Raw genomic sequence first — 12,866 nt, forward strand, 5'->3', positions numbered from 1 at the left:
TTTTTTCAGGTCAGTGCTCAAAAAGTGGTAAATAATCCTTAAATGTAACTTAGTACAATAAAATCCTCTAAAAACATAAAATATTTATGTTTTTTATTTTATATATTTATATATTTATTTTATTCCCCACAAATTTTGCACTCTAAAAAAATCTGGGTTGAAAATAACCTTTCTTTTTTTTTTCAGAGGTGGTTCTGAGTATTTTTTGGTACAAGGGCCCACTCTCAATGAAATCTCTCAATCAACATATGTACGTATATGGGATTTTTTCAGTCTTTTATCATTGTAAGAATTTAAAGCCCTAAGTCTGATAGAAACAATACAAGCATTTCTGTGCTATTTAAATAAATCACCAATAATTAAACATGGATATCGAGCGTGTGCATTGCTCATCATGTCTAATTCAATGGTTCTAAGGGCATTCATACTACAATATAGCTGTTATTAGACATAGTGTCCACCATACATGAACATGAAAAACACAAATGCATTTTGACATTGGGTATAATCCATTAATTTATTCACTATGAAAAGTGGGCGAGATGCAAGATCAAAAGGGGAATGCCAGAGAAAAAGTCACTAGGATGGGTGGAGAAAGTCCTTCAATCTGGAACGGCTGTTTAAAAAAATTAACTTTATTACAAATAAGCATATATAAATATTTAAAAATGACATGCATATGAAAACAATAATGATAATTATAATGACAAAAAAATATATACTAAAATACAGATTTTTATGCATCCAATTTTTGTATTGTTGTTCTACAATCTGAAGGGTTGTCATTCTTTATGGGCTGTCAGCAATAACTGTTAAGTTTAAACTGGATGTCCTGTTTCTAGTCTTCATTGTATTATTTCAGACTCTGGGTGTTAGTACCTTGCTCCTACAGCGGCGTTTGCATAAGCCAAACTCTTGAGTGACAGCTCCACTGCTGTGCTCTTGCCACTCGCCACTGGAGTAGCTTTGCACTGTGATGTGATAGCACACTGATTGATCCGATCTCACACTGTATGGACGGCTCACAATGGAAGACCGGCATAAAGCTGGATCCCTGGTGTCTTAACCTCTACACAAACAGAGAGATAGTGAGACAGAAGGAGAATGGGAGAAGATGGCATATGTTCTGTGTAAAGTCTTAAAGGCAGAGTTCACCCAAAATATAAAAGTTCAATCATCATTTATTCACCAAAATGTATGACTTTTTGTTTTGTTTTGTGGAATTCAAGCATGCATACATTTAAATATGTTGTGTCTAGCCTCGTAAACAGACTACAATGATGAAACATGCAAGAACCAGTTATGACTTAAATTTCTGATTGTTTCTAACATACATCTAATGTATGGAACACCTTTATGGCAGTTTTATAGTTTGACATTGCTCTTCTGCTATAGTGTGTCCCATGGAATAAAAAATCTAAAATAATTCAGCTTTGGCTGTACGACATAAGAATGCATGAATGGTGACTATAATTTGGGTGAACTGCATCTTTAAATTTACACAACACCAGTTAAATACATTGTAAATGAAATACATTGATAGCTCCAACAGAAAGTGCCATCTGGTGGATATTTAAGACATAATAAGTCTTAACTTGATAGACATACCCTTGAAAACAAGAAGTAAACTTTGGAATACTTGTAAAAAAAAAAGTATTTATTACGGTAATAATTTACTCTAAAAGTGCAAACTGAATGTAATTTCTCAAACAATTACATGTTATTTAATATTAAACAAAAATGGATTATTGTTTAAATTGATATAAATTGCTGAATTTCTGATCCAGTTAAGCAGGACATTGCTTTTATTGTCTTTGAAATGTGGTTAAACTGCACTGCTGAATGTATTGAAAGCATTTATGGCAAAATAAAATATTCTTCCATTGAAACATGCATGCCATTAATATATTTGTTATTACACATTTGAAGTCACAATTTAGTACATTTAAAATATTTTAACTATTAATGTACTTAAACAACTGCTTTAGTATGTTTTTCAACACATCAAAATAACTGTACTTTTTATTTTTTAAATATAGTATACCACAAGTGCACAGTTGATACAATTATATGCATTTCTTTTTCACAAGGGTATATATTAGCTTAGTATATATTATATATTATATTTAGCTGTGAGGGCTCTAACCTCAATGGAGAAGCTGTATGTATCTGATTCGCCCATTTTAGCAGCTTGGAGAAGAAAGTAAAAGCCATAGAGGCTGATGGTTTGAGTGCAGCACACTTGTTCCTGTCCAGAAACACAGGGAAAAACACAACACAAAAAAATTGCCTTACAAGCAAGTAAAGAACATAAGCATGAAAGAAAATGCATGGGTTGATTTTGTCATATATTAACAGCAGTAATTGCAAGTGATTGAAGGACTGAAAATCTCTGGGGACAGCCATAAGTGTTAAAGTGTCAGAAAGTGTAAAGCACCCTATCAAACATCATTCCAAACCGGATGGCTTGTTTGGAGAAGTCAGTCACAGCCATGTCGCCCCCGCTGTAAAGCTATGGGAAAAAAAAACATACAGATCAACATTGAAGCTACTGAATTAGGTGACAAAAAAATCTATACAACTTGTATTGAAACAAGCAGCGTGTGAATTATGTATGGCACTACATCTGGATTGATGGGTGGGTTGAATGTAGTGTTGTCTTTCTGTGATCACTACACACACTTACAGTGTGGTAATGATTAGACAGGATGTGAAGCAGCCAGGATTCAGGAAGAACTCTGATGTTCTGCAGCTCCTGCAGATGCTGCCCTGAGACATAGACACATATAAACAACATAACTAGAATATAGTGTTGGGTAGTAAATTAAAAGTAGCAACACTCTAACTTAAGTTCATTTGTCAGTAGTGTTATTTCCAAAACAGTGTAGCTTTTCCAGTGAAGTGATAGTGTGTGGCTGAAGGAATAGTTCACCCAAAAAAAAAAAAAAAAGTTTACTCTTGCACCACCCAACAAGTAGATGAGTTTGTTTCTTCATCAGAACAGATTTGGTGAAATTTACCATTACATCACTTGCTCAACAATGGATCCTCTTCAGTGAATGGGTGCCGTCAGAATGAGGGTCCAAACAGCTGGTTAAAACATCACAATAATCCACACGTAATTGTCCTAACTCATCATTTAGTCTTGTGAAGTGAAAAGATGTGTTCATAAACAAATACGTTATTACAGTATTTTAATACAAAAAAAATACCAGTCCAAAATCCACTGGATTGTTTTTGCTCGTAAACAGTGTTTAGACAACTTTTTCACTGGAGAAAGCAATATTATGGACAGAGGACTCATATTTTGGCCACACCTTCGAAAAGTTTGAAAACACCTTTGAAAATGATGGTTTTGTTTATAATAAACATGCAGCTTGTTGATTACTTGTGTACTATTGTGATGTTTTTATCAGCTGTTTCGACTCTCATTCTGACGGCGGCACCCATTCGCTGCAGAGGATTTATTGATCAGCAATGCTAAATTTCTTTAAATCTATTGAAGAAACAAGCTCACATACATCTTGGATGGCCAGAGGTCAAGTATATTTTCAGCTAATTTTCATTTTGGGGTGAACTATTCCTTTAACATTACTGGAAAAGACCTTTCTTCAGAAATTGGGGACAAAGATGTATGCTTGCTTTTGAAGACCAATCTAATGTTGTAGACGATGTTAGTTTGTGATATGAGCTAGTGAAGCATCCATCACAAAGCCTCCAAACTTACATTCAGTAATGCCATGCATACGAAGAGCTTGAAAGATAGTGATGTATTTTTGACCCTGAGGCTGTTCCAAGAAAACAGCTGTTTCCCTGAAACAGACAGATATATGATGAAGGGAGGTCATTAAAGCAGCATATGTGCATAAAACTACCTAAGCAGTATCAAGGTCATTTCAAAAAGAAGGTATAGTGTACTTAATTATTGTAATGTCCTCCGTAAATGGGGTTTTTATTGTCAGGAATTATACTAATGGCTCACATGTGTTGGGTTGTTGCTGACAGCTCTAAATGGCAAGAAGGAGGTTACATACTTGGAGAAGAAGGTGATGACGGTGCTATGGGCTGGTAGGGTCTCTCTGAAGGGGTTTAACTGCAGGTACAGCCAGTACAGCACTGCTCTCAAGACCTCATACTCATTAGATGTGAACAGTCTAGACACAGAAACCTTATTAGTTTCCTGCTGATTTACTCCATATGCTCATTTTGCATGTTTTAATAGCCGTTATGTATGCAGAAGGTGACTTGAAGTACAGAAAAGTACTTATAAAAGCATTACAAAGAATGTATGCCATCCCAAAATCAATAGAAATTATATATTGCACACACACACACACACACACACACACACACACACACACACACACACACACACACAAAAGCACATTTAAAGACCATTAAGTGTTTTGCAGAGTAAAATTGCAAAATCACATTTCACCCATTACAATAAAGAAAAATAGATAAATAATGACATTGGTCAACAAATCATGGTATTAGATGGTGCACTGTATTTGATGTTGATGTAAAATACAAAAAGTCTGGAGAAAGGATGGTTTTTCTGACTATATTGCAGTAATGAGACTCTAATGAGAATTAGCATTAGTTATATTTTGAGAGCAGTAAGTGTTTGCAGAATGATATTTCAAAATCACATTTCCCCCACTAATAGATCGACAGACAGATAGATATTTGTGCAATATTTAGATCTATCCATTATGGTAGTATTTGGTGCAATGTACTTATTTTATGTTAATGTAAATGAAGTAAACAAAGAAATGAAGTAAATGAAGATATGCAGTAAATGAAGAAAACATTTGCAGAAATGAGAGTAATGAGAATCTAATGAAAAATACCATTGAGAATAGGGAAAACATAAAAACACAGAAGTTAAACATCCTGATGCGCTTCAGTAATGAAGCTTTGGAAGGAAAATGTCACGATGTAAAACATCCTAATGGTCTTATAAATAGGCTTCATCTTCTTTATGCAAAAGCAATAGAATCAAAAAAAGATCCTGATGCAAGTGCTTCTCAGTGTGAAAGGCCGAAAAGACCTTGGACTAAGCAGGGTCTTCAGCAAGAGGTCAAAGGAAAGATCACAGAGTTTTATGTGGCAGGAGAGTTCAATCACTAGGAACAGCTACAACCAGCGCTCACATGCTCTCTGGAGAATAGTCTCTTTGAACTGAAAAACACAGAAAGAGTTTTATAGACGTTTACACACTGAATAAAGAGCTCCCCCTATTGGTCATTTAAAGAACAATAGAACAATACATCAATACTACTACTAATAACAATTACCTAGCAGGACACTCGATGAAAGCTGCACACAGTAGAAGATGAGATATTTGTCAACATCTCTTTAAGACACCTGTCAATCATATCCATCTGCTTTAAAAGGACAGAATATTTAACACACCACACAACACTCATATATGTCTGGATTATTTCTGATATTCTGCACTGACATTCTGAAACTAAACATGCAAGCATTCGTGACTGTGTGTACAATTTGCATTAACGATTAAAAATTGATGCACCCATGACCAGTGGAGAAATGGACTGTTATGCAATGCATGTTGTAGTTCAAACTCTGCTGGGTGGAACATGGTTGATCTTACTTGAAAAACATCTTTCATAAAAATAAGGTAACTGACTGCAGTACCAAAACTCACATACAGTTACACCCAACATCCTGTATATGAATCATTCTAAGATTGGACAAACTAAAAATGTGTAATCGTTTGAGCACCCCACCAAACTTGTCACTGCAACATTGGCTCAACCAATAACGTAAGGATCTATTTAACTATTTAAACTTCTGTAGAGACCTAGGTGTGGGTTTATGCACTAATGGATCAGTCTTTATTACTTAATATGACACATTACAGACGCACAGGAATAATGTGTTCTTGACTTTTTTTATTATTTGCAGGAGACGTATTCTTGTCTCTTCTTTTTATTAGGCATATATTTCTGTCCAAGATATATGTAGAATCTAAATATTTGTTGAAAACAGCATGGCTTGAGAGAATACAGTTTGCAAATTTAAACTATGTTTCATTTTAACCACCAATATATTGTGAAATATTGTTACAATACTAACTTCTGGAAGAGGTTGGACATTCCCAGCAATGCAGCAGTAGAGATCACAGTCTCTCCCCACTCATTGGGGCATTCCTCTGGATCGTACAGTGTCCGCAGGGCAAAAGACAAAGCTAGAGCACAGCAGAAGTTCAGTCATTAGTCAACATCATTGAGATCAGAAACTCATGTGACAGCAAGTCAACAAGTGATGATGACACGGCTTGTTATTTACTGCTACTAAGTCATAATAAGTATGACATCTTTTTAGAGCTTACCCTCTTTATTGATGGAGGCATCTGTGACAGGCAGTCGGAGAATCAAAGGGCCGCTGAGATGCCACTTCCTGTAGGCCAGTCCTCTTCCACACGTAGACTTACTAGCTCTGCTTTCTTTACCAATGACTGCAATATACAAACAAAATTGGAGGCCTGAATTTCTCTCTTGAACGGTTTCTTATATATATATATATATATATATATATATATATATATATATATATATATATATATATATATATATATATATATATATATATATGTCCATTTCCACCAACTCTAAGATAAACGTAAAATATTTATAAGTTATATTTGAAGCGGTCTATTTATTATGATGACTATAATGGGATCTTCAGTTTTGCATTATTTATTACATAATAATGTTTCACAAGTTATTATTCAGTATATTTTATGACTGTTCTAATAAACTCAAAAATAAATACATTTTAATTATAAAACAGTTCTGTCCCATGCGCTCATAAAATAATTACTTTTGGATGGTATCCACTATTTTTCAGGAATTAAAGGTTATTTTGAGGTAATGTGTGTTATTTCTGTATTACTAGTGTCAAAAAACAGAATTGCAAGAAGAATGACTGTTTTCAAACAGGTTTCCAGAACATTCTCCCCTCTCCCACTGATTAGTCAAATAGATCTTCACGTTATTGTTTGAGCCAATGTTGCTGTGTCAAGCTTGGTGGGGTGCTCATACGATTACACATCTTCAGTTTGTACTGTTAGAAATAAATACTTATCCTACTTGAGTGTGTTCATGCAGCATACTGTTGCTATGTGTGGCAGGGGAGGTGTGGTTCAGCGAGGTCTGCGACGGGAGAGAGAGTGAGGAGATCAGCGGTGGTAAGTGAGTTAAGTGAGAAACAAGTGACACCTGCTTCTCATTGCAGTGATTGGCGTGGGGAAGCAGTATTTAAGCCGGCTGGGAACCAGAGGAAAGGGAGAGACCTGAGGACTCGTGGGAGAAACGACCGACAGAAAGCGAGAGCCTGAAAGTATCAATGTTATGATTTATGCGCATGTGGCGCGACTGTGTGTTTCGTTCATTTTGATTTAGCGTAATAAAGTTCCCACGAGCCTCAGTACGCCGACCCTGGTCTCCTTCCTTCTCTGCCATACGAACATTATCACACTGGTGCCGAAACCCGGGAAGGAAGGAGAACGACGCCGCCATGCAAACCCCGTCAGGAACATCGGGAACGCCGTTTGCGGAGCTCATTACATCGCTCGCGGGCCTGCATCAGGAACAACATCAAGCCCTGCTGGAGCTGCGAGCCGACCACGAACATCGGTTTCAGGCAATGATGCAGGTCCAGCGGGAGGACCGCGAGCTGTTCCGGAGCATGCTGGACCGGGAGGTTCGGACGAGGTCGGCCTCCCCCAGTTCCAGCCCTGCTGCCCACATGCCTCTTACGAAGATGGGGCCAACAGATGATCCGGAAGCGTTCCTCGATCTGTTTGAGAGGACGGCCGAGGCGTGTGGGTGGCCGGAGGACAGCTGGCCGGTCCGGATAATTCCGCTGCTGTCAGGGGAGGCCCAGAAGGCTGCTCAACAACTGCCCGTCCAGAACCTCCTGGTATACGCAGACTTAAAAAGAGCAGTGCTCCAAAGGGTCGGCCTCAGCCCCGAGCAGCACCGTCAACGCTTCCGGTCGCTAGAACTGACCGAAGTGGGCCGGCCCTTTGTCTTAGCCCAGCAGCTCCGGGACTCCTGCCGCAAATGGCTGTTGGCCGGAGGAAGCGACGCCGAGACCATTATCAACACCGTGGTGCTGGAGCAGTTCATCTCACGACTCCCGAAGAGGACTGCTCAGTGGGTCCAGTGCCACCGGCCGGCGTCGCTGGATCTGGCCATCCAACTGGCGGAGGATCAGCTGGCGGCGTGTTCCGGGGTCGGCGAACCCCTTCCATCTGTCTCTCTCTCTCTCTCTTCCCCCCCCTCTCTCTCTCCTCTTCCTCCAAAGCCTGTCCCTTTACCCAGGTCTCGGTACACGGGGCCACCGAGGGCCGCCCCCCGTTGGAGAGCAGGGACGGAGCCGGCCGCCATGTCACAGGGTCCGGCCAGGGGAATGGGGCCGCCGCACGGGGAGGGTCTGGCTGAGCGGCCAGCTGCTTCCCCACGTCAATCACCTGACCCACTTCCAACCACTAGGGTGGGGGGGGGGCCTGGGCCGGCCTGCTGGCGTTGCGGGGATCCGGGCCATTTTGTGGACCGGTGCCCGGTTATGGAAGTGGGGACGTGGGTCCGGATCCCGGACGACCCGCAGGCTGCCCCCGATCAAGCCGGGTTGTACCAAATACCCGTGAGTATTAAGGGGGGTACCTATCAGGCTTTGGTGGATTCAGGTTGTAACCAGACCTCCATCCATCAAAGCCTGATACAATCCGGGGCATTGGATACGGGCCGCGTGGTTAAGGTGAGGTGTGTGCACGGGGATATAGTGGAATACCCCATAAAAACCATAGGCATCAAATTTAGGGGACAAAAGCATTATGTGGAGGTGGCCGTTAGTCCGCGCCTCCGGCATCCACTAATCTTGGGTACCAATTGGCCAGCTTTTGAACAATTATTGGGGTGTTTAACAGTGGATGCCTCTGGGAAAAAGAGAGGCCCGGTTAGCGGGGCGTGCGCCCAGTTGGGAGAGTCTGTACCCGGACCCAGTGGGGAAGCTTCAGGGGAACCGAGCGAGTTGGTGAGGCTAAACCTTTCCAGCGCGATGACTTTCCCCTGGAGCAGTCCCAGGATGAAACCCTTAAACATGCGTTCGAGCAGGTCCGTTCCATCGATGGGCAGGTCCTCCTTCCTGACCGCGCGCTCTCTTATCCGTATTTTGCCGTTATTAAGGACCGGTTGTATCGAGTGACCCATGACGCTCAGACAAAGGAAGATACGGCCCAATTATTAGTACCTAAGAGCCGTCGGGAAATGCTTTTCCAGGCGGCACATTGCAATCCAATGGCGGGGCATTTGGGTATGACAGCCACGCTAAATCGTCTAATGACCCGATTTTTTTGGCCGGGCATTCACGAGAACGTCCGCAGATGGTGCGCGTCGTGTCGGGAATGTCAGTTGGTGAACCCACCGGCCACCCCAAAAGCACCGTTGCGCCCTCTACCTCTAGTGCAGGTCCCCTTCGAACGAATTGGTATGGACCTCATCGGGCCATTAGAACGATCCGCACGGGGACATCGTTTTGCGTTAGTCATAGTGGATTATGCAACACGATATCCCGAAGCAGTGGCGCTCCGCAATATCTCGGCGAAGAGTGTGGCGGACGCCCTGTTTCGTTTAATCTCCCGCGTGGGAATCCCAAAAGAGATTCTCACGGACCAAGGCACCGCGTTTATGTCACGCACGTTACGCGAATTATACGAATTATTGGGCATTAAAGCGGTACGGACCAGCGTCTATCACCCACAAACAGACGGACTGGTCGAACGATTTAATCGCACTTTGAAAACAATGATTCGTAAATTCGTACAAGAAGACGCGAAAAATTGGGATAGATGGCTAGAGCCCCTCTTATTCGCTGTGCGCGAGGTCCCCCAAGCCTCCACGGGGTTTTCCCCCTTTGAGCTTCTTTACGGACGCCAGCCCCGCGGGGTGCTGGACGTCCTAAAAGAAACTTGGGAGGACGGACATTCGGATAGCAAAAATGAAATTCAGTATGTCATGGACCTGAGAGCAAAACTCCATACACTGGGGCGGCTCTCAATGGAGAATTTGCTTCAGGCCCAGGGCAGACAAAGCCAGCTGTATAACAGGGGAGCTAAGCTCCGAGAATTTGCACCGGGAGATAGAGTGCTCGTATTACTGCCAACCTCCAGCTCCAAATTATTATCAAAGTGGCAAGGGCCCTTTGAGGTCACACAGCGAATAGGCGATCTCAATTATGAAGTAGTACGAACAGATAGAGGCGACTGCAGGCAAATTTATCACCTCAACCTCCTTAAAAAATGGAGCGAAGAGGAGTCAGTGTTGCTAGCGACGGCAGTGAGCGGAGAGGAGGATCTCGGGCCAGAGGCGATCATTAAAGGAAAAACCCCTCGCCCTGGCCCCGGGAGGGGATCACCTCTCGCCCTCGCAGCTCACTGACATTGGACAGTTACAGTCCGAATTTGCAGACGTGTTTTCGCCTCTACCTGGTCGTACTAATCTGATTCAGCACCATATTGAGACGGAGCCGGGCGTGGTGGTTCGCAGCCGGCCATATAGATTACCTGAACACAAGAAAAAGGTGGTTCAGACAGAATTAGAGGCGATGCTGGGGTTAGGAGTAATCGAGGAGTCCCACAGTGATTGGGCGAGCCCGATTGTTTTGGTCCCCAAAACGGACGGCTCGGTGCGATTTTGTGTGGACTATCGCAGGGTGAACGCAGTGTCAAAATTTGATGCTTATCCAATGCCACGGATTGATGAGTTGCTCGATCGGTTAGGTACGGCTCGCTTTTATTCGACATTGGACTTGACAAAAGGATATTGGCAGATCCCCTTATCTCCCATGTCTAGAGAAAAAACAGCCTTCACCACGCCGTTTGGTTTACACCAATTTGTGACGCTTCCGTTCGGCTTGTTCGGGGCCCCCGCTACGTTCCAGCGTCTCATGGATCGGGTGCTGCGCCCGCATGCTGCATATGCCGCCGCCTACCTGGATGATATTATCATTTATAGTGGCGACTGGCGGCGGCATATGGAGCATGTGAGGGCTGTCCTCGAGGCGCTGAGACGGGCGGGGCTAACGGCCAACCCGAAGAAGTGCGCGGTTGGGCGGGTGGAGGTAAGGTATCTGGGCTTCCACTTGGGTCACGGGCAAGTGCGTCCCCAAATTGACAAGACGGCAGCAATTGCGACTTGCCCCAGACCCAAGACCAAAAAGGAGGTGAGGCAGTTCCTGGGGCTGGCGGGATATTATAGGAAATTTATTCCTGGTTATTCGGACCTCACTAGCCCCCTGACTGACCTCACTAAAAAGGAGGTACCAGATACGGTCCAATGGACGGAGCGGTGCCAACAGGCCTTTACCCGAGTCAAGGCTGCCCTGTGTGGTGGACCGCTCCTGCACTCTCCTAACTTTTCTCTCCCCTTTTTGTTGCAGACTGACGCGTCGGACAGGGGGCTGGGCGCGGTCCTGTCCCAGGAGGTGGGGGGGGAGGATCGCCCGGTGCTGTACATTAGCCGGAAGCTCTCTAAGAGAGAGGCTAAGTACAGCACCATAGAAAAGGAGTGTTTGGCCATCAGGTGGGCGGTCCTCACCCTTCGTTACTACCTCCTGGGCCGGGAGTTCACCCTCTGCTCGGACCACGCGCCCCTCCAGTGGCTCCACCGCATGAAGGATACCAACGCGCGAATCACCCGTTGGTATCTAGCTTTACAGCCATTTAAGTTCAAGGTGATTCACAGGCCGGGGGCGCAGATGGCTGTGGCCGACTTCCTCTCCAGGAATGGGGGGGGGGGGGGCTGCAGGCCGGATGGCTCCCCGGCCTGAGTCGGGCGGTGGGGGTATGTGGCAGGGGAGGTGTGGTTCAGCGAGGTCTGCGACGGGAGAGAGAGTGAGGAGATCAGCGGTGGTAAGTGAGTTAAGTGAGAAACAAGTGACACCTGCTTCTCATTGCAGTGATTGGCGTGGGGAAGCAGTATTTAAGCCGGCTGGGAACCAGAGGAAAGGGAGAGACCTGAGGACTCGTGGGAGAAACGACCGACAGAAAGCGAGAGCCTGAAAGTATCAATGTTATGATTTATGCGCATGTGGCGCGACTGTGTGTTTCGTTCATTTTGATTTAGCGTAATAAAGTTCCCACGAGCCTCAGTACGCCGACCCTGGTCTCCTTCCTTCTCTGCCATACGAACATTATCACACTATGGCTTTTGAAATAATACACTATTGACTAATTGGCTGTGTATAAGATCTTGAGAGACCTGTTAGAAAACAAAACCCTTAGAAAACAAAACAATGCAGAACAAATCAGATAAAACCCAAAAAAACACTATACACTACACAGCATATAGATGGGCATCATACCAGCTCTCTCTTGTAGCTGAACATCTCTCTGTCTTTTGCTGTTGGTATACAACTCAGATAATTTTTCTGAACCACTCAGGAATGAGCAATGCAGCTCCCACCAGACCCCCAGACATTCCAGCACTGCATCTATGAGCATGAACAAGCAGGACATATACTATATCATTATATAGCATTTTGTAGAAGCATGCATAGGAAAAACAGTAATGAGTAATAAAATTGGGGGTTGCTAAGGGTTGCTTTTGGTTTATTCTAACTTTAATATTACTCTTGGCTTAGTATTACCAAACGAAAAATATTTTTTTAGGCTCTAGATATGACTCGGATTTCTCATTCAAAGCTTACTATCGTTTTTACTATCATTATCAAGGTGAACATCACTTAAAAATGCAATGATACAAGTCACATCATCTGCATAATTCATTCCCGTAGAACATGGTTGTTGCTATAATAAATCCTGCCTTAGCAAA

At 43.2% G+C, this 12,866-nt stretch overlaps 1 long non-coding RNA gene and 1 pseudogene across 1 annotated transcript; one reads left to right on the forward strand and one right to left on the reverse strand.

The window, feature by feature from the left end:
* Positions 1-352: 352 nt before the first annotated feature.
* LOC132121008 (BTB/POZ domain-containing protein 16-like) overlaps positions 353-12,866 on the reverse strand; it is a 39,294-nt pseudogene continuing 26,780 nt past the window's right edge.
* LOC132121010 (uncharacterized) lies at positions 932-2,506 on the forward strand. The gene is made up of 3 exons (XR_009426197.1): positions 932-1,059; positions 2,138-2,244; positions 2,362-2,506. It is a non-coding gene; the product is annotated as an uncharacterized LOC132121010 (long non-coding RNA).

The sequence above is a fragment of the Carassius carassius genome, chromosome 39, assembly GCF_963082965.1.
Source record: "Carassius carassius chromosome 39, fCarCar2.1, whole genome shotgun sequence".
NCBI lineage: Eukaryota > Metazoa > Chordata > Actinopteri > Cypriniformes > Cyprinidae > Carassius > Carassius carassius.